Consider the following 20,834-nt stretch of genomic DNA (forward strand, 5'->3'; position numbering starts at 1 on the left):
TTGGATTGCAACCTTGGATTAGAGCTGAGAGTGTAGCGGGGAGAAAGCCAGTATAAAAAGTGAAAGAGATCAGTGGGACAGGGGCTGGCAGGCTCACCCTTTTCTTAACTTTTTATACTCAGTCCTGATGCAGGATCACAGCCCGAAACGTTGACCATTCCCTCTGCCTCCACAGATGCTGTCTGACCTGCTGAGTTCCTGCTTTTTGCTCGGGATTCCAGCATTCACAGTCTCTCGTAGCTCCAGAGGTTTAACTGAAAAGGTTGCAGCCGAAAACATTGTCACTTTATTGCTCTCCACAAATGCTGCTTGACCTGCTGAGTTCCTCAGGCATTTTATGTGGGCTACTCTGGATCTCCAGCATCTTCAGAATCACCTATGTTGGGGATTTAAGATTCAATGGTTCATCTTATTGTCAAAGTAGGCATGTACGATACATCTGATATTTGTCTTTTAATTTGAACTGCTGGGTATGGAGTCATTTATCTTAGTCAATGGAATGGTGTTTTCATGTTAAAGCTCATCGACCATTGTTTTCTAGATTAAGAACTATAAAATGAGAACTCATGGCAAAATATGCAATCTGGGCAGCACAGTAACAGAACTGTGATGGAGATCACTCAGTAACCCACTTATTACTTACACACGCACGCGCGCCGCGCCGCGCGCGCACACACACACACACACACACACACACACACACACACACACACACACACACACACACACACACACACACACACACACACACACACACACACACACACACACACACACACACACCCCCCCCCCCCCCCCCCCCCCCCCCCCCCCATCATTCTGTTGTCATTGCACTGAGTATACATACTTCAAACATCTTCCACAGCGTATTCTCATAATGGGCCCCAAACTGAGCTGGTGTGCTCAGGTTGGCTTTACGGTGCCTTTCCCACCATACACAGTGAATATTCCATTTAATTAGTAATGGGGATGTGTAAATGTATATACGTTGTTTGTATCTTGCATTTAATGTAGATACTTCTGTTTATTTTGTAATTTAATTGTAGCTACATTGTGGGGTGCATCATATTCTGATTCACGTGTAGTCTTAAGTTCAGTTTGTGGGTAATTAAAGATAATATGTTCTGTTGCCTAATAAACAGGACTCTTCGCTCTCAGTGGGAGGGAGAGAGAACGGGGCTGCCAGGAATTCACACTGGTCAAATGTAAGTACATCACTATTATTGTGCTTTCTGATAGATATATTTTTGTAATTATTGGCAGTTTTTTTTTAACCATTTTTGCTAACTTCTGTAAGTTTGATTTTTGCTCATTTTCTCTTTCCTTTGGTCATAACCCACATATCTAACACTAACAGTTGACGTAATCACTTTACAGTGCCCAACTGTAACATTGCAATTCAGTTCCAACCCCCCCCACTATCTCTAAGGAGCTTGTATGTTCTCGATGTAACCTTGAGGGTTTCCTCCAGATTTTCCGCTTTCCTTCCAATGCCAAACATGTACAGGTTGAGGATGGTGAGTTGTGGACATATCAATTAGTGACAAAGCATGGTGACATTTGTGGGCTATCCCCAGCATATTTTCAATGCAGATGATGCATTTCACTGTATTTTTCAATGTAAACGTGACAAATAAAGCTAATCTTTAACTCCTTTCATCCTTAATCCAGCAACATCTGTGAATGCACCAGGAGGTAAACTGGCATCTGCTTCTACTAATATTCTGCTTCTCTGATATTCAATTTCATTGAAATCAGTTGGCTTGATGACAGATTTTCATTTCTGAGTCAGAAGATTGTGGGTTTCAACCCACCTCAACTCTCTGATGTAATTTTCATATCTCCCTGTTTAAAAAGAACATAGAACAGTGCAACGCAGGAAAAGGCCCTTTGGCCCACAATGTCTATCCTACCACGATGCTAAATTAAACCAAATAAGAAAGGCAAATGCAATGTTAGCATTCATTTTGAGAGGACTAGAATATATAAGCAAGGATGTAATACTGAGGTTTTAAGGGTGGCATGGTAACGTAATGGCTAGCACGGTGCTTTACACTACGGGTGAGAAGGGGTTCAATTCCCACTGCTGTCTGTAAGGCGTTTGTACGTCCTCCCCATGACCATGTGGGTTTCCTCTGGGTGCTCCAGTTTCCTCCCACAGTCAAAAGATGTACCAGTTGGTAGGTTAATTGGTCATTGTAAATTGCCCCAGGATTTGGCTAGGATTAAATCGAGGAATTGCCGGGTGGTGAGGCTTGAAGGGCCAGTAGGGCCTGTTCCACACTGTATCTCAATAAATAAAAAAAGTAAGGCATTGGTTAGATTGCACTGGATTTTTGGGCCCCTTATCTAATAAAGGACGTGCTGGCATTGGAGAGAGCCAGATGAGATTCACGAGAATGATTCCAGGAATGGAAAGATTTATGTATGAGAAGATCATATTGAAACCTATCAAATATTGAAAGGCCTGAGGGCACAGACTCAAAATAGAGGGATGTCCATTTATAACAGAGATGAGGAGGATTTTCTTTAATCGGAGGGTCAAAAATCTGTTGAACTCATTGCCACAGATGGCTTTAGAGGTCCAGTTGTTGGGTATATTTAAAGTGGAGGTTGATAGCTTTTTGATTTGTCGGGGCATCAAAGGTTATGGGGAGATGAAAGGAGAATGGAGTTGGGAGGAATAATAAATCAGCCATGATAGAATGGGGAAGCAGACTCAATGGGTCAAATGGCCTAATTCTGCTCCGATGTCTTATGGTCTAAATCTTTTCTGCCTGTACATGATCCATATCCCTCCATTCTCTGCATAGTCATGTGTCTATTTAACAGTTTCTGAGGTGCCACCTTCAGATCTGCTTTTACCAGTACCTGCAGTCTGTTCCCCACACCCACCTCTCTTTGTGTAAAAAATTGCCCCACACATCTCCTTCAACTGCGGTGTATATTCTGCCCCTCTCAGGAAGATCACCTGACACCATTTAATGGAAGATGAGGTATAACAAACAAAATTCTGGAGGAACACAGTGAGCCAGGAGGTATCACAGTAACGTAGCGGTTAGTGCAATGCTCTACAGCACCAGCCATCAGGGATTGGAATTCACTTCTTGCCACTCTCCGTAAGGAATCTGTACATTCTCACTGTGACCACAAGGGTTTCCTCTCACAGGGTAGAAGCCTGTCTGTGTTTGTGACTGGTGGTGGGCGGGTGAGAAAGAGATTTGTTTTGCTATTGTTGTCTTGTTTTGTTCTGTTATCATGGCTGCTTGAGTTCCTCTGCTGAACACCGTGGGCGTGCTTTGTTGGCGCCAGAATGGGTGATGATAATTACAGGCTGCCCTCAGCACATCCTGGTTGTTTTGGTTATTGATGCCAACAACATATTAAACTTTGTTTCAATAAACATGTGATAAATAAATTGGAATCTGAGGGCAACTCTTCAACCTCCGTTACTTCAGACTCCAGTTTCAGTGATCTATATGCTCGGAGGGCTTATCCCTGGTTTCGATCTCCAAACCAGCTAAATCAGCAAAGCTTTGGAGAGAAAGGGCATCAATAGCAACCTGCTCCCCTGGTGCTCAACTTCACCCCTGAAGACCCATGATGAGACCCTGGCCAACATCTTGGGAGATTCATCTTAGGTGAAGGCACATATCGATGGCAAGATTCACTGCCAACACTCCCATCAGTTCTGACGTAAGGTCCTTGACTCGAAACTTTAATTGTGCTGGTGCGGTATGTCCCGCTGAGTATTTCCAGCGTTTCTGTCAGCTCACGAGTTTATTGTCAACTGCCACATTGTCAATCAGATGTCTTTAATAACGCTGGCAATATTTTTTCCGAATGTTTCAAATAAATGCCGAGTTTACAGTGTTTCAATTTGCATATTAAGACGGGGTTGATTTCCATTGGGTTCAGATTTCTGATGTTACTGTGTTCCAAGCTCGCGTTATGTATATTTTATTAGAAGTCTCCGAATCCCAAAGAAACTGGAAGGTTTCCAGCTAAGCTTTTTGAAATAACTAGAACAATGTGAAAGAGAGTCACAGGATCACTGAAGTGAAGAAGGCCATTCTGCCCCCTGAGTCTATCCAGAGTTTTATACTCCAATCCAGTCATTTCTTCTTGCTGATCCCCCATGGGTTCTGCAAATACTTTACCTTCAAATACTTATAAAATTTCTTTTTGAAAGTCACAATGGAATCTACTTTCAGTGTCATTCTTTCCAGATAATTACTCATTGTTACGTGAAAAACTGTTTTCCTTTCATCCATCGCTTGCTTATTACTTTGAATCAGTGTCCTCTGGTTCTTGGCCCTGCTGCGAATGGAAATGGTTTCTCCCTGTTTATCCTACCTTACCTGCAAGCTCCATATTGTAATTCCTCTCACCCTTCTCTGCTGAAAAGAAAGCTGGCCCAGTTTCTCCATTCTATCTTCGTAACTAAAATTCCTCTTGGAGCCATTCTAGTAATCAGGCTTTCCTCAGGCTGCACACCACAAAATTAATTTATTCATTGTTATGTACCCGTGACACGTGACAGTGGTACCCTTGTCACGTGACTGGGGTTGGAGCTATACTGGACTTGAGGTAATGATCTTGTGATGGTGGAGTGACGTCATTTTCCCGCCAGTAGAGGTCATGTGACAGGTTTTTTTTTTACAGGTTATAAAAGGAAGACCCACCCTGTGGGGAGGGGCAGTTCGTGGCTGGATTTGCCAAGTTGACTTCATGCCACTGCGTGATTTAATGTGATGACGCAGTTTAGTTGAAAAATGAAGTTTTATATAATGCCTAAAGTTTAAAAGGTCATTGCCAGCAGTTTCTTTGCTGGTGGAGAGTGAAGATAAGAATTTGGAAGTTAAAGATCGAGGAGAATCGATTTTCGACGGTGGAATGGTTTCGACCTTGTGTGATCCTCATTCGGAAGGATTCCGTTGACTATTCTTGCTGTTAATCCCTGGGATGACCAGAAAGGATTTGAGAATAGTGTGGAAGGAAAGGTCAGTGCCTTTAAACCGTTACATTTCATAAAAGTATTCATGGGAAAAGTTCGACGCCGGGGATCGAAGGACAACGACGTGGAAGAGAATTTAAATCGCCTTACAAAGTCTCTCCTTTTAAATGGACTGAGTATTTTGAACTTTCGGCATACCGCTTTAAAGAACTGTTTTTTTTTCAACATCGCTGTAAGAACTGTTTTTGCTGCATCGCTTTAAGAACTGTTTAAGCTGTCGCACAGCAGCTGTTTTCCAGTTACGTTTGAGTTTGTTTACTTTTGGGGGGTTTGTTTTCAGTGTTTAATAAACGTGTTATTTGTTATAAAAAACCCTTTGCCTAACTCATATATATTTATTGTTGCCTGAATACGTAACATCATCCACAGTGCATTGCTTAATATTTCAGTAGAATGCAACATGCAAGCTTCTGATTGAATTACACAATTCTTGAGGCTGTTCTGCCCATCCAATGCTGTACTGTACTGTGTTTTTATGTACTCTCCCATGCGTTTGTGGTGACCCTACAAATGTTCCATCCTTCATGTTTATCTGATTTTCCTTCGGAAAATTGTGATTGATTTTCCTTCCACTCTTCCTTCAGACACTACATTTTACATCATGGCAATTTACTGTTAAATAAATTTCATCTTTCCTCCAATTCACTTATCAATTATCTTAATTCTCTAGTTGCCAGTGCTTTTGCCAGTGGAAACAATCTCTCTCTATCTGCTCATTTAAAGTGCTTTCATTATTTGGAGCAGCTCCCTCAGATTGCTCTTTAACCTCTCTCATATGGAAAACAATCCCAGTCTCTCACCTCCATCTTTTGTCTTTCTAATTACTTGTACGTGAATGCCAACCCTTTGTCGTTTCAACATGAAGCCCTCCAGATCATTTAGTACCTCATTATTTTGTAATTTCACTCCATTGAAATAGCAATTTGCTTTTTCATTCTTCCTTCCAGAGTAGATAGCCTCACATATCAGATAATTTAGACCATAAAACATAGGAGCAGAGTTAGAACATTTGGCGCATTTAATCTGTTCCACTATTACATCATGGCTGATTTATTATTCCACCCAACTCCATTCTCCTGCCTTCTCCCTGTATCCGTTGACATCCTTACTAATCAAGAACCTATCAACCGCTAGCATACTCATTGACTTGGTCTCCATAGCCAGCTGTGAGAATGAATTCTACAGATTCATTACCCTCTGCCTAAAGAAATTCCTTTCTATCTCTGTTGTAAAGGGATGTCCCCGTATTCCGAGGCTGTGTTCTCTGGTCCTAGATTATCCCACTATTGGAAACATCTGTTTCACATCCATTCTAAATATTCAGTAAATTTCAATGAGACATTCCTTATGTGTTAACCCTTTCATTCTTGTAAACCTCCTCTGGACCATCTCCTTCCTTTCTTGGATATAGGGTCTAAACTACTCATCATACTCCAAATACTGACTTGTTGGCACTTCAGTTAGAGAAGCATGGCATTAACTACAGATATACTGCACTTCAGTGGTAAATACTCAATAACTCACTAGTTTCTCATCAGCAGAGATGTCAGCTGGACTTTTGATGGCACTCTCACCTTAGATCTGGAGCATAAAGTTCAGCAAGGACTAATAAACAGGTATGGGGGGGGCACTGAACAGGAACAAAATAAGCTGTAGTAAGTTGTAAACTCAGTCAGCTCCACCATGGGCACTAGCCTCCCCAGCATCCAGGACATCATTGAGGAGCAATGCCTCAGAAAGGCAACATCCATCACTAAGGATTCCCGTTGCCCAGGACATACCCTCTTCTCATTACTACCTACCAACAGAAGGAGGTTACAAGACTCTGAAGGCACACATTCAGCAATTCAGGAACAGCTTCTTCCCCTCTGCCATCAGATTTCTGAATGGACATTCAAACCCATGAACACTACCTCACTGCTTTTTTGCAATACTTACTTAATTTAGTATTTTATATATGTGTGTGTGTGTGTGTGTGTGTGTGTGTGTGTGTGTGTGTGTGTGTGTGTGTGTGTGTGTGTGTGTGTGTGTGTGTGTGTGTGTGTGTGTGTGTGTGTGTGTGTGTGTGTGTGTAGCAATGTACTGCTGCCGCATAACAACAAATTTCACAACATATGCTGGTGATATAAAACTTGATTCTGATTCTGATTCAGATACAGCCTGGCATTGTGTGGAGAGAAAATTCTTTAAGTGAGACTTTGAGGATCCATTTCCCTTTCTCAAGTGAAAGTAAGAGACTCCCCGACACACACCTGAGCGCGAAGCGCAGAAACAAATATCACTGTGATGATTGTATGCTCTAGTATCAATTGTTTGGTGACAATAAAGTAGTTGTATTTGTATTTCAAAGCAACATCACTCTGTGCTCAGGTCAACATTCATCTTTCGACTAACACAACTGAAAAAAAAAATTCATAATGATTTCTTATTTAATTCTGTGTGTGGGAAACACATGTAGTCTCCTAAGATTAGAAAAAAAATAAGATGGTCAAGAGTTTAGGTGATTGACAACTGATCCATTACAATGTTTAACCTACATGAATTCTAATCCCAGCTCATTGTGAATGCCCTTTTTCCCCAGGGAGGCAATGGTTAATACTGGAGGACATCCTTTGGGAGGCAATGGTTAATACTGGAGGACATCCTTTTAAGATGAGTGGAGGATAATTTAGCAGAGATAGCAGAGTAATTTTTTAAACAGCAAATAATAAGTACCTGGAAGGCATTGCTGGTGATAGCAGTCAAGGCAGATATATAAGAAACTCTTAGATAGGCATGTGGATGAAAGAGGAACAGAGGGGTATGGTCTATGTAGAAGGGAGGCAGGGTGTAGATACATCTCTACTAAAGGAGGTATAAGACGATCCTTCCTCCACTAGCCTGCAGGTCACCATCCCGGGAAAAGGTTTAGCACCTGCTTAGCTCCACCCCCACCCCCCGGAGCAGTATCACGTGAATCCATGGGAGCGGGTGGTGGATGGTCGTATGAGCAGCCTTGGCTGCACATCACAAGACCTGTATATGTGACCACTGACACCAGACAGTCAATCTCTGAAGAGTATTGATAACGGCTGGTGGATGGGGGGGTGGGGGGGGGACGACCCATCTTGTAAAGACACTGCCCCAGAAGAAGGCAATAGCAAACCACTTTTGGTTGAAAAATTTGCCCGGAACAATCATGGTCATGGGAAAGACCATGATCACCCATGTCATACGATACGACACATAATGAACGAATGAGAAGGGAGGAGTCCAACTGATAATGGAATAGGTTTAAATGGATTGGCATGACAACATGGGCTAAAGGGACTGACTGTTACTGCACTGTTATGTTTCTATGTTTTATGATAGAGGGACTTGGCTTGCACCTACTGGTGATTAGAAGAGCGTACTTGACTGAAACACATGCAGTATAATCCCATAGGTTGGACATGGAGAGGATGATTCCTCTTGTTCAAGATCTAGAAATTACTGATTAAAAATAAGAGGGTGCCCATTTAATAGCAAGGTGAGGTGAACTTTTCTTTCACTTAGAAGGTCATGAGTATTTGGAACTCTCTTAACAAAGAACTGTACAGAACAGGAGCTGGCCCTTCATCCCATGATGTTGTGTCAAACTAACTGAGCCAATGGCACCTCATTACAATAATCCCTTCTGTCTGCACAATCATTTGCCTATCTAAGAGCCTTTTGAACAGCTCCATCATATACTGTATGCCTATGCCACCCATCTTTGGTAGTCCATTCTAGCCACCCCACCACTCTCTGCAAAAAATGCCCTGTACATCTCTTCTGAACTTATCTCCTCACACCTTAACTGCTTGCTCTCTAGTATTACTGTATACATAAAGAAACCAGCTATGTACTCTGTCTCGTAATTTTATAAACTTCTAAAATTAAAGATTAAAGATCAGCTTTAATTGTCACATATGCAGCACATAAAAACATGCAATAAGAGCACTGTTTGTGTCAAATCATATCAGTGAGGAGTGTGCTAGGCAGCCCGTAAGTGTCACATGATTTTGGTGCCAACATAGCATGTCCAAAACTCACTAATCCTAACTCGCCTGTCTTTGGAACATGGGAGGAAAACACCCAGAAACCCGTGAAATCACAGGAAGGATGTTCAAACTCTTTACAGACAATGGTGGGAATTGAACCGGTGATTGCTGGCACTAAAATAGTGTTATGCTAACCATGACACTTACCGTGCCACCCTGTCAAGTTTTCCTATACCCTTGCTCCAGAGAAATGAACCCTAATTTCTCTAACCTCTCCTTAGAGCAATGCCCTCCAATTCAAGCAGCATCCTAGTAAGTCCCCACTAGTCACCCTCTCCCAGTGCCCCCAAGTCCTTCCTATAATTGGGGTGATCAGAATTGAATGCCGTACTCCAGATGTGGCCTAACTAGTGTTTTATTAAGCAGTGACATATCTTCCTGACTCTTGAACTCAGTGGTTCAGTTAATAAGGACAAGTATGCAATACACCTTCTTTACCACTTTGTCAACTTGTGTGGCCTCTTCCATGGAGCCCAAGATCTCTCTGTACATCCCTCTTCTTCAAAAAGGACTGAACCAGAGTCTTCAGATATTTTTAAGGTAAGGATCAATACTTAATCAATAAGACAGTGAAGACTTATCAGAAGCAGATGGCAAGGCACAATTAAGGTTATGACCAGATTGATCACAATCTTATAAAATGGTGGAGCATGCTTAAAGGACCACGTGGCGAACTTTTGCATTTTCTGTGGGGCTTTTACTTATTCCTCACTTTTCAGGAACAATGCCTTGCATAACTACTTAACTAGATATAATGTGCTTTGGGACATCCACAATACTTCATTCGGAGGATGTCACCAAAGACTCAGGCAAATTTCTACTGCTGTTCCGACCTTTTGCATCACCAACCAGCGAAGGCTTCAATGCACGGACTGACAGAGCCTGTAGATATCTTTAAAGCCTGGTGCATCCTCACCAACCAGAACATGCCTTCGTTTCATTATTACGATTGGCGAGAGAGGTACAGGAAGACCCATACTCAATACTTCAGGAACAGCTTCTTCCCCTCCACCATCAAATTCCTGAATGGTGCATGAACCCATAAAACAATACTTCACTTATTCCCCTTTTGCACTATTTATTCATTTATTTCTGTAACTTACAGAAATTTATTATGTATTGAACTGTACTACTGCCACAGAACAACAAATTTCATGATATATGAAAGTGATAATAAACCTGGTTCTGATTCTGAGGTTATGAAAGGTAGGGCAGCACAATAACGTGGTGGTTATCACAATGCTTTATAGTCGCAGCGACCCAGGTTCAATTCCCGGCACTGCCTGTAATGAGTTTGTACGTTTTCCCTGTTACCGTGTGTGTTTCCTCCGGGTGCTCAGGTTTCCTCCCACAGTCCACAGTTAACTGGGCATCGTTGATTGTCCTGTGATTGGACTCAGATTAAATATGGGGATTGCTGGGCGGCATGGCTAAAAGGCTTGGAAGAGCCTATATCACACTGATCTCAATAAATATATTTAAAAATATATAAATGTAAGACTCTCTTTCTTCTTTGCTCTCAGTCCTGATGCAGGGTTTTGGCCTGAAACATTAATATTCCTTTCCCCCTGCAGCTACTGCTCAGCCCTGAGTCCCTCCAGCAGATTGTGAGTTGCTCCAGATTCTAACAAATGCAATCTCTCGTGTCTCCATTTAAATGCAAGACCTTCTTTCATGCAAAGCACTGACTATCTTGTGAAAGTTAAAGTGGAAAAGTGGAGGAATTTAAATAATAAAGCTGTCCTGCTGTGTGGTACAGTATGAGTTATTTTAACTACATCCAGAATCGCTCATATGCACGTCCATATATAATGATATCCATAAAGCATCTAACATCTTGACTTATGCGATATGTCTGTAATTATGGTATCACAAGCTGTCCCTCCTCACCTCCACTGAACTGGGGCTGCACGTTCCCTGGTCAGTAACAGCACTCCGGGTAATTGCCAGCATTTAGTGGCTGTGAATGCTTGCATCAAACTATCATTCAGAATCTTTACTGGAGTGATCAGATCAGCGTTAATTATTTCTGTGCATCAGGCAATGCAGTTTTGAGAAGGCGCGTTTTGATTTCATAATATGGAATTTCTCCTCAAATGAATGGAACTGCTCCAAATGGATCATTAGTGTTCTGAGCTGTATAACTGATTTCTTTCAGTGTTGCAGTTTTCATAACTATAAAATTTTAAATGACACTATCCATCAGCATGGTTAATTATATTTCGCATGCCGTGCTGGCGATGAAGGTACCCTGTAGGCTCTCCACACCAATGTCATTTAGAAATGAATGTTGAGAAGGGTGGTGTCATGTTCTCAGCAAGCAATGTGCCCTCACAATCCTCTCACTGCTGGTGGTCCATTATGAGTTGACACATGTTATGGGTCTGTGCACAGGGTTCGGATCAATGCCCTGGGAGGGAATGTAATTCAGCTCATCAGTAGCAACTCGATAACCAGAGAGCAATCCCACAAGGCAAAATGAAGAATTGAGACAGTTTCTACGGCCACTGGGTACCCACAATGCAACCTTATCATTTGGGCTGGGCATTGTTATTATCACTTTGGCACCTAAAACAGTTCTGCGCAAACTGTGAGCGTCACGCACACAAAACGCTGAGGGAACTCAGGCAGGTCAGGCAGCATCTATGGAGAGGAACAAACAGTCAATCTGTCATCAGGACAAGTAAGGGAGGGAGAAGAAGCTATAAATATGCTGATGATACAACTATTATTGACTTATTCTCAGATGGTGATGAGAGGGAGTACAAGAGTGAGATATCAGCTAGTTGAGTGGTGCTGCAGCGACAAACTTGCACTCAATGTTAGTAGAACTTAAGAACTAATTGTGGACTTTAGAAAGGTGAAGACAAGGGAACACGCATCAGTCTTTTAGGAAGGATATTTTGGCTTTGAAGGCGGTGCAGAGGAGGTTCACCAGGTTGATTCCAGGGATGAGGGGGTCAGACTACGGGAAGAGATTGAGTCGGACTGTACTCGCCGGAATTCAGAAGAATGTCAGGAGATCTTACAGAAACATATAAAATTATGAAAGGGATAGATAAAATAGAGGGAGGAAAGTTGTTTCCACTGGTAGGTGAAACTAGAACTAGAGGACATAGCCTCAGGATTCAGGGGGGTAGATTTAGGATGGAGGAGAGGAGGAACAGGCTTTCCAAGAGAGTAGTGAATCTGTGGAATTCTCTGCCCAATGAAGCAGCAGAGGCAACCTCAGTAAATATATTTAAGACAATGCTGGAAGATTTTTGCATAGTAGGGGAATTAAGGGTTATGGGGAAAAGGCAGGTAGGTGGAGATGAGTCCATGGCCAGATCAGCCATGATCTTATTGAATAGCAGAGCAGGCTCGATGGGCCAGATGGCCTACTCTTGCTCCTATTTCTTATATTTTTATGTAAAGGGATCAGATGTGGAAAAGGTGAGCAGTTTCAAATTCCTGGGTGCCAATATCTCTGAGGATCTAACCTGAATCCACATCAATGCAGCTACAAAGAAGGCATAACAGTGGCTATGTTTCATTAGGTGTTTTAGGAAATTTGGTATGTCACCGAACACATTCACAAATTTCTACAGATGTACTGTGGAGAGCATTCTAACTGGCTGTATCACTGTCTGGTATGGGGGGGGGGGGGCGGTCCTACTGCACAGGATCGAAATAAGCTGCAGAGACTTGCAAACTTCCATCCATCATAAGCACTAGCCTGCATAGTATCCAGGAATCTTCGAGGAGCAATGTATCAAAAAGTCAGCATCCATCATTAATGACCCCCATCATGCCTTGTTCTCTTTGCTACACCAGTAAGGAGGTACAGAAGCCTGAAGGCACACACTCAATGATTCGAGAACAGTTTCTTCCTCTCTATCATCTGATTTCTGATTGGACATTGAACCCATGAACACCACCTCATCACTTATTTTATTTCCATTTTTGCACTAATTTAGCTATTTAATTGATTCTTTTTATGTAATTCAATTTTTTCCTCTTTTATTATGTATTGCATTGTACAGTTGTCACAAGGACAACAAATTTCATGACATATGCCATTAACATTAAACCCTATTCTGATTCTGAATAAGTAGGATCTCAGCCCAAAACGTCATCTGTTCGTTCCTCTTCATAAATGCTGCCTGATCTGCTGAGTTCTTCCAGTATGTTGTGTGTGTTGCTCTGGATTTCCAGCATCTGCAGAACCTCTTGTATTTATGATCTACACAAATGGTGACATTCTCTGCCCAATCCTTGCATTTCAAAACTGCTTTCTTGTCTGCAAAGCACTTTAGAAAGTCCCGTGGTTGAGAGACACACAACATCAGTGCTTTCAATGCTTTCCAGGGATTCATAACCTGAAGAAGTTTAAATCTTCCTCTTCTAGAAATGCTTTCTTTTGTCTGGCAGGGGGAACCATCACCATTTTTCCCTTCAGAAGGCAACACAAATGGTCTTTGGGGATCTCCCCCAGCCCCCAACTTCCATCAACTCCCCAGTCATCATGGACTCACCTTCACTACTGAGCAGGTGAGAAGGGCTCTGGAGAAACTCAAACACGGCACAGCAATGACACTGGATGGTGTGAACCCCAGGGTCCTGAAGGAGTGTGCTGAGCAGCTGTATGGAGTTCTCCAGCACATTTTCAATCTGAGTCTCAGCCTGGAAAGTGTCCCGACTGTGTGGAAAACATCAGGTGTGGTTCCAGAATCCAAGATGGCCCAACTGAAAGTCTTGAATGACTACTGTTTAGAGGCCCTGACCTCACCTCCGACCCCTAGTCAGATCAGTCCTTGATTCTCTGCCGTTTGCCTGCCAGGAGCACATTGGAGTTGATGATGCTGTCATCTAGCTGCTGAACAGAGCCGACTCCCATTTGGATAAGCAGGGCAGCACTGTGAGGGTCATTTTTTTAATCTCTCAAGTGCCTTCAATACCACACAGCCCTCATCGCTGGGGGGAAAGCCCCATTCAATGCAGATTGGCATTTCCATTGTATCCTGGATAAGGGACTTCCTGACTGGCAAACAACAGTTGTGCAACTTCAGAGCTGTGTCAGACATGGCTATGAGCAACACTAGGACCCAAAGGTGACTGTACTGGCTCCCTCCCTGCTTACCCTGTATAACTCACTTACCCTGTATAACTCAGACCTTATACAGGGTGAACAGGAAGGGAGCCAGTACAGTCAACGCTGAGTCATGCCAACTGCAGAAATTCTCTGATGACTCAGCAATAGTTGGGTGTATAAAGGGAGAACAGGAGGATGAATACAGGGCATTTGTGGAGGATTTTGTCAAATGCTGCAGGCTGAATCATCTGCAGTTCAACATCAGGAAGACAAATGAGATGGTGATGGACTTTAGGAAGACCAAGTCTGCAGTACCCCCCTGTTACTACTGATGGTGAGGACCTCCAAGTACCTGGAGGTGTACCTGGATGTGAGTGCAGCACCAACACAGAGGCTGTGTACAAGAACAGCCCGAGTTGCCTCTACTTCCTGAGGAGACTGAGGTTCTTTGGAGTGTGCAGGTTTCTCCTTCACATGTTCTACCAGTCAGTTGTTGCTAGTACAATTTTCTATGCAGTGGTGTGCTGGGTCAATGGCATCAACACGGGTGATGCCAACAGGCTCAATAAACTGATTAGAAAAGCTGGTTCTGTTATAGGAGTCAAACTGGACACACTGGAGTCTGGTAAAATGAAGCATCCCATGGAAAATCCCGGTAATTCTGTACAATATTCCTCACCCTCTGCATGCCACCTTGGATGAGTAGAGAAGCACTTTTAGTAATAGACTAAGACAACCGCACTGCTCCAAAGAGCACTTAATGAGGTCATTCCTACCCTCTGCCATTAGGCTCTATAATGAGTCAACCTATAGCTGGGGAAGTGATGATCCCCTCCTGTTAGACTGTTCGTGGTAATTTATTTTTTATTCTTTCTGCTTCTATTCTAATATTTATGTCTGTGCACTTGTAATGGCACTGTAACACTGTAACTTCCTTTGGGATCAATAAAGTATCTATCTATTTATCTAATTGTGACCCTAACACACATTAGATATGGCTTTCATTGCTACAAGGCTGAATTTAAGAGCAGGGGGAGGTGTTAAGTTGCAAATATAAGGTACTAGTGAGGTTGCACCTGAAGTACTGCATGCAATTCTGGTCTCCTTACTTGAGGAAAGACATAATAGTGTTGGAAGTGGTCCAGATGATGTTCATGAGGTTGATTCTGGAGCTGGTGTGGTTAATTCGTGAGTAGAGAGAGAATAGCCTGGGATTATACTCACTGGAATTCAGAACAATGAGAGGGGGTCACATAGAAACATATAACATTATGAAAGTGTTAGATAATTTACAGACAGGAAAGTTATTTCCACTGGTAAGGGAGACTAAAGCTTGGAGGCATAGCCTCAAGTTTGTGGGAAAAGATTCAGAATGAAGATGAGAGGAGAAACTGCTTTTCCAGAGTAGTGAATTCTCTGCCCAGGGAAGTATCTCATTAAATATTTTTAAGACACAGTGAGATATATTTTTACACAGCAGGGGAATTAAGAGCTATGGGGAAAAGGAAGGTAGGTGGAGCTAAGTCCACGGACAGATCAGCCATGATCTTACTGAATGGCAGAGCAGGCTCGATGGGCCAAACAGCCAACTCCTGCTCCTATTTCTTATGTTCTTATGTAAGAGATTCATCCACAATGGTGAAAAATATCTAAGCACTACATGCTTCTTTCTCCAGGCTAACATCGAAGATACACTCAGTGGCCACTTTATTAGGTACTCTTGTAAATTTGTGGTCTGCGGCTGTAGCCCATTCACTTCAAGTTACAAACAAGAGAAAGTCTTGAGGTGCTGGAAATCCAAGCAACACACCTGTTGACAGTACTTTTTTCCATGGAGCTGTCTTGGCTTGCTGAGCTCCCCCAGCATTTTGTGTGTGTCACTTCAAGCTTCGACGTGTTGTGCATTCAGAGATAATTTTCTGCATACCACTGTTACGTATGGTTATTTGAGTAACGTTGCATTCCTGCCAAATTGAACCAGCTTGACCATTCTCTTCCCTCATTAACAAGGCATTTTTGCTCACAGAATTGCTGGACACTTGATGTTTTGGGGGTTTTTTTGCACCATACTCTGTAAATTCTAAAAAATATTTTGCATGAAAACCCCAGTAGATCAGCAGTTTCTGAAATATTCAAACCATCCCACCTGGAATCAACAATCATTCCACAGTCAAAGTCGCTTAGATCACATTTCTTCCCCATTGTGATGGTTGGTCTGTACAACTGAACTTCTTGACCATATCAGCATGCTTTTATGCATTGTGTTGCTACCACATGATTGGCTGATATTTGTATTAAAGAGCACGTGTAGAGCTGTACCTAATAAAGTGGCCACTGAGCGAATGATGTGTGGAATCAGTCGGATTTGACACAGAACAGGAATGAACTGTTTTTGATTTCTGGTGAACATTTCTGTTGAAGTGCATTTCAGATTCTATCTCCTCCTGTCCTCTCTATATCGTGTTGTTGAGATAGAAACAACTCTTTACTATGAATTTCTTCAGCCTGATGTCTCATCACTTTTTTGTTCCCCCGGTGTTATCTCATCATTGTCCTCTCCCTCTGTTTCTTTTATTGGTGTGCAATCCCAGTAGTAAGGCATTTTCTTTTGTTCTTACAAAATTCAATAACAATGCAGTAAAAATCACAGAGTTCCAGCCCCAGGACACCACAGCAGCAGCTCTCCAGCATACTTCATTAATGACCTTCCTTCCATCAGAAGTAGGGATGTTATTTGATGATTGAACCATGTTCAACTTTTTATTTATTCCTTTATAATGTGATACAGCAAGGAGTAGGCCAATTCTGGCCCTTCAATCCGTGTCACCAAAGCAATCAGAGCTCCCAGATAAAACCCTCATGGTCATAGGGAGAACATACAAACTCTACAGGCAGAAGTGGGAATTGAACCCTGATTGCTGGTGCTGTAAAGCATTTTTCCACCACTAACTTAACCGTGCCACCAGAGGAAGAGAGTACTAAAACGAGAAACATGCTGACATACTGTGCAATTTGTTGGGCACTGCTCTCAAGGAAAGAAATCAAGGTTCTTAAGAAAGTGTCAAGAAAATTTACTAGATTGCTTCCAAGGGGGAGAAACTTTTGTTACATAAAGAGTCCAGGGAAACTGGGTTTAATTTTAATTTTAGCCACTTAACAAGGAGTAGGTCCTTCTAGGTCTTCGAGCCCCAACGCCTACCCCAGCAACCCCACAATCCCGTTTAAAATTAATCTAATCACAGGACAATTTACAATGACCAACTCACCTGCCTGGTATGTCTTTGGACTGTGGGGGGTGTTGTGTATGTGGCCTGGTTACACAACAATGCTATTAATAAATACGTTGGAGACAGCAGCTAAGTTTCATGGTTCTTTACTGGCATAATCCAAACTCAGCACACACCTACAGATCAATACACGCCTAATAGCGCATGGAACAACTTGTTACTAAAACATAAAGTAGTCCCTTATTATACAGTATACCATACACTTTTCCCTTTTATTTTAATAGTGTATTAACTGTTTTTTTTAAAACTGGGGCATTTTGCTAAACAAATATGTTTACCCTTAACATACAAACGCATACCATTTGCTTACTTAGCAACTTAAAAATATCAAATTATAACTGAGTAACGTAATAATATAGAATTATAAGAAGCCTTTTTTTTCTAATTTTGGTCTAAGACCCATTTGTAACTCAAGTCTCTAGGTGGGGGGGGGGGGGGGGTCTTCTCTAGATTGGCCAGCACTGAAGCAAATAGATCTTCACTCTACTTCTGGAATAAATTACCGTAAACAATCCACAAATTGCCAGATTCCGGCCATAAAGATGATGAAAACAAGTGAAATCCGTGAAAAGGTCAATGTTATTCTTAAAAATATGTACAATTATCAAAACTGAGATGGCATTGGTGTCTTCAAATGGTGTGTTCTTCAGTCTGTCAATAAACTGGTTTGTTTTAATACAGATTTGCATATAAATGCATGAAAAGTTTACCTCTGAGCATAGAGAGTTAAGAAGATTAGGGCCTCCAACTTGCTAAGGTTTCTAGGCAGCAGATCGCCTCTGTATAATGAAGACTCCTCTGTGCAGCTGTCCTAGATATATACTCATCTTTGTACTATCACTTGTCTTCTTTACCCATATCTCATTTGTTCCAACTGAGCTAATTACACAGCGAATCTTCGTATTCTCCTTAGATTCCAAATAGATAGCCTGACCTTTATGATACCATCTCTGATCGTAATATAACTTTCCATCTTCTATTTGTGCGTGATATCTTTGTGCTGGTGATTCAGCAGGAGTGCTGGGAAGATGCTCAGTTAAAGACAGAGACGCTGGTCTTTTCGGAGATTTAAAGTTATTGAGAGTTCGTAGATCTTCCATTATCTGTTCATCTGTTAACAAGTAATTCAATTGCGCAGGTGCAGGTTTTCGTCTTTTGTCTGTAATTGGAACAGGGTCATTAGTTCTCCTCCTTAGTTTCCTAGTCATTATTGGCTTCACCTCCATAGAATCACCTGTGAGTTCCATGGTTAGCCTCCCATTCCAAATCATCTTTTTCTTTTCTTCTAACTCAATCTTTTTAATCTTCAAATTGCTTCACTGTAATTTCTTCTCTTTAATACAATTCCTTTCCACATGTTCTGTCTCCAGTTGCAGACAAAGCTCTGCATTTCGTATTCTTTCCTTGTATAGTTGATCTAGTTTCTTCATCCTCTTCTGATACTCCTGCAAAGTGCCTTCCTGTAACTGCTGTAGCTGTCTCTTGAGAGATGTCAATTTCTCCTGGTACATCTGCTCCTTTACTTCCAGGTAGTCTTCATCATCCTGCTTACTGGCAATATCTGTCTCCCTTGCATCCTTTGTATCTTCATCTGAGTCGCGGCCACAGATATTGCGTTCGTCCTCATCGTTGACGCTGTCTAGCTCCTCCTCATCATTGTAATGGTCGACAATGGGTGAGAGGAGAGCTGCTGACATCTTCCCCGCCAAGCTGCCCTCCTTTGTTGACACATCTAGTGCCTTAACGGTGTGCCAATCCAGCTGGATTTTTCTGTGCCTTTAACATCCCAGCAATGGCGGTCCTCCATTTTTCAGTACATAGATGTTTGGTTGCTGTGTTTTATCTCCGTAGGTTACTGTCACTTTAATTTTGCCTTCAGGATGCACTTTCTGTCCTGTGTAAGTCTTTAGCAGTAGTTTAGATTGTTTCAGAGGTATGTGAGAAAACAGTCACTTGTAGTCGAGTACATAGCCTGTGTCCAGCACCATTTTCAGTCTCATGCCTGCCACGTGTGGAGTGATCATATTACTTTTTGATCAACTCCCTCATTCATGCTGTGAAGTTGTAGGCAAGACAATTCACTTTTGTCTGAGTTGTTTTCATCAAAACTGCTTTCTTCCATTTTGTGTACATTGTTGTGATTTCCTTTCTGGGATTTCTTGTTTCTCTGTATTTTGTCCTTTTACTGCAGTTTACTAGCTTTGCATACTCTACCGATGTGGCCCTGTTTGCTACAATTTTTGCATTCTTTATCTTTAAGCCAACAGTCATCAGGGTTATGTGACATGTTCCCACAACAGTAACATTTCTTCCTTCATTTCTGCTCAGTGACATTTTATTTGTAGCATATTCCAGAGATTTTTGTTGTATCTCTGAAGCACCCCGTGCTGCTGTTTCCATTGATACTGCAACGTTCAGCGCCTTCTCCAACATAAGGTCTTTTTTACCCAGGAGCTTCTTCTGTGTGGTTTCACAGTGCATGCCACACCTTAACTAGCCCCTCAATGCGCCCGATAGACCCGCTCCAAATTGACAATGTTCAGATAATCAGCGTAATTGAGCACAATATTCAGAAATGCTTTCATTTTTGCTCTGATTCCGACTGTGAAACTTAAATCTTTCAGCAATGACCAGTGGCTTGGGGTGGTTTAAATGCTGTTGGAGAGTGTCTATATTTCCTTGAACATTTTGTCAGCTGGCTTTTCAGGGGTTAACAAGCTCTGTATCAGCCCATATGTTTTTGCTCCCATAACACTGAGTAAGACGCCGGCTTTCTTTTCATCATTGACATCGTTAGCATCACAATATAACTCCACTCTTTCAATGTAAGTTCCCCAGTCTTCAATGCCACTATCAAATGCTGTAATGGTTCCAATCATTGCCATCTTTGCGATGTTAATTAAGCCCTGTTCTCCCCCTTTTCTTTGACTCACATGTCCTTTTTGCTAGCGCCACGAGCGCACTCTGTCTAGATGTGTGTGTATGTCGCTTCTTTTTATCTCCCTTCTGGGGCAGGCAGACCCTCAGTCCCTGGGTGTCAGCGCCAGCCGTGGTCTTGCCTGGACGTGCTGCAGCGCCGACTGTGTCTCCTGGTCTCCTGACGTTCCCGATTACGGCTGTGCTCCCACTCCCTTTCAGACTCGCGGCATCACTCTGCCTCCTTCACCCGCTCCTTGGCTCGTTCCTTACACTCTTCTTCCGAGTGTCGTTATCAACTAAAACACAGTGTTCCGATATGATAGATAGATAGATAGATAGATACTTTATTCATCCCCATGGGGAAATTCAACTTTTTTCCAATGTCCCATACACTTGTTGTAGCAAAACTAATTACATACAATACTTAACTCAGTAAAAAAATATGATATGCATCTAAATCACTATCTCAAAAAGCA

General features: G+C 42.2%; 1 protein-coding gene and 1 pseudogene across 2 annotated transcripts in view; both read right to left on the bottom strand.

Annotated features, from left to right (window-relative positions):
* Positions 1-20,834, bottom strand: part of st6galnac3 (ST6 (alpha-N-acetyl-neuraminyl-2,3-beta-galactosyl-1,3)-N-acetylgalactosaminide alpha-2,6-sialyltransferase 3) — a 299,917-nt gene that overhangs the window by 191,538 nt on the left and 87,545 nt on the right. The gene's annotated exons all lie outside the window — the stretch shown is intronic.
* LOC140736542 (sin3 histone deacetylase corepressor complex component SDS3 pseudogene) lies at positions 18,169-19,136 on the bottom strand (annotated as a pseudogene).

Source organism: Hemitrygon akajei, chromosome 12, assembly GCF_048418815.1.
Source record: "Hemitrygon akajei chromosome 12, sHemAka1.3, whole genome shotgun sequence".
Lineage (NCBI taxonomy): Eukaryota > Metazoa > Chordata > Chondrichthyes > Myliobatiformes > Dasyatidae > Hemitrygon > Hemitrygon akajei.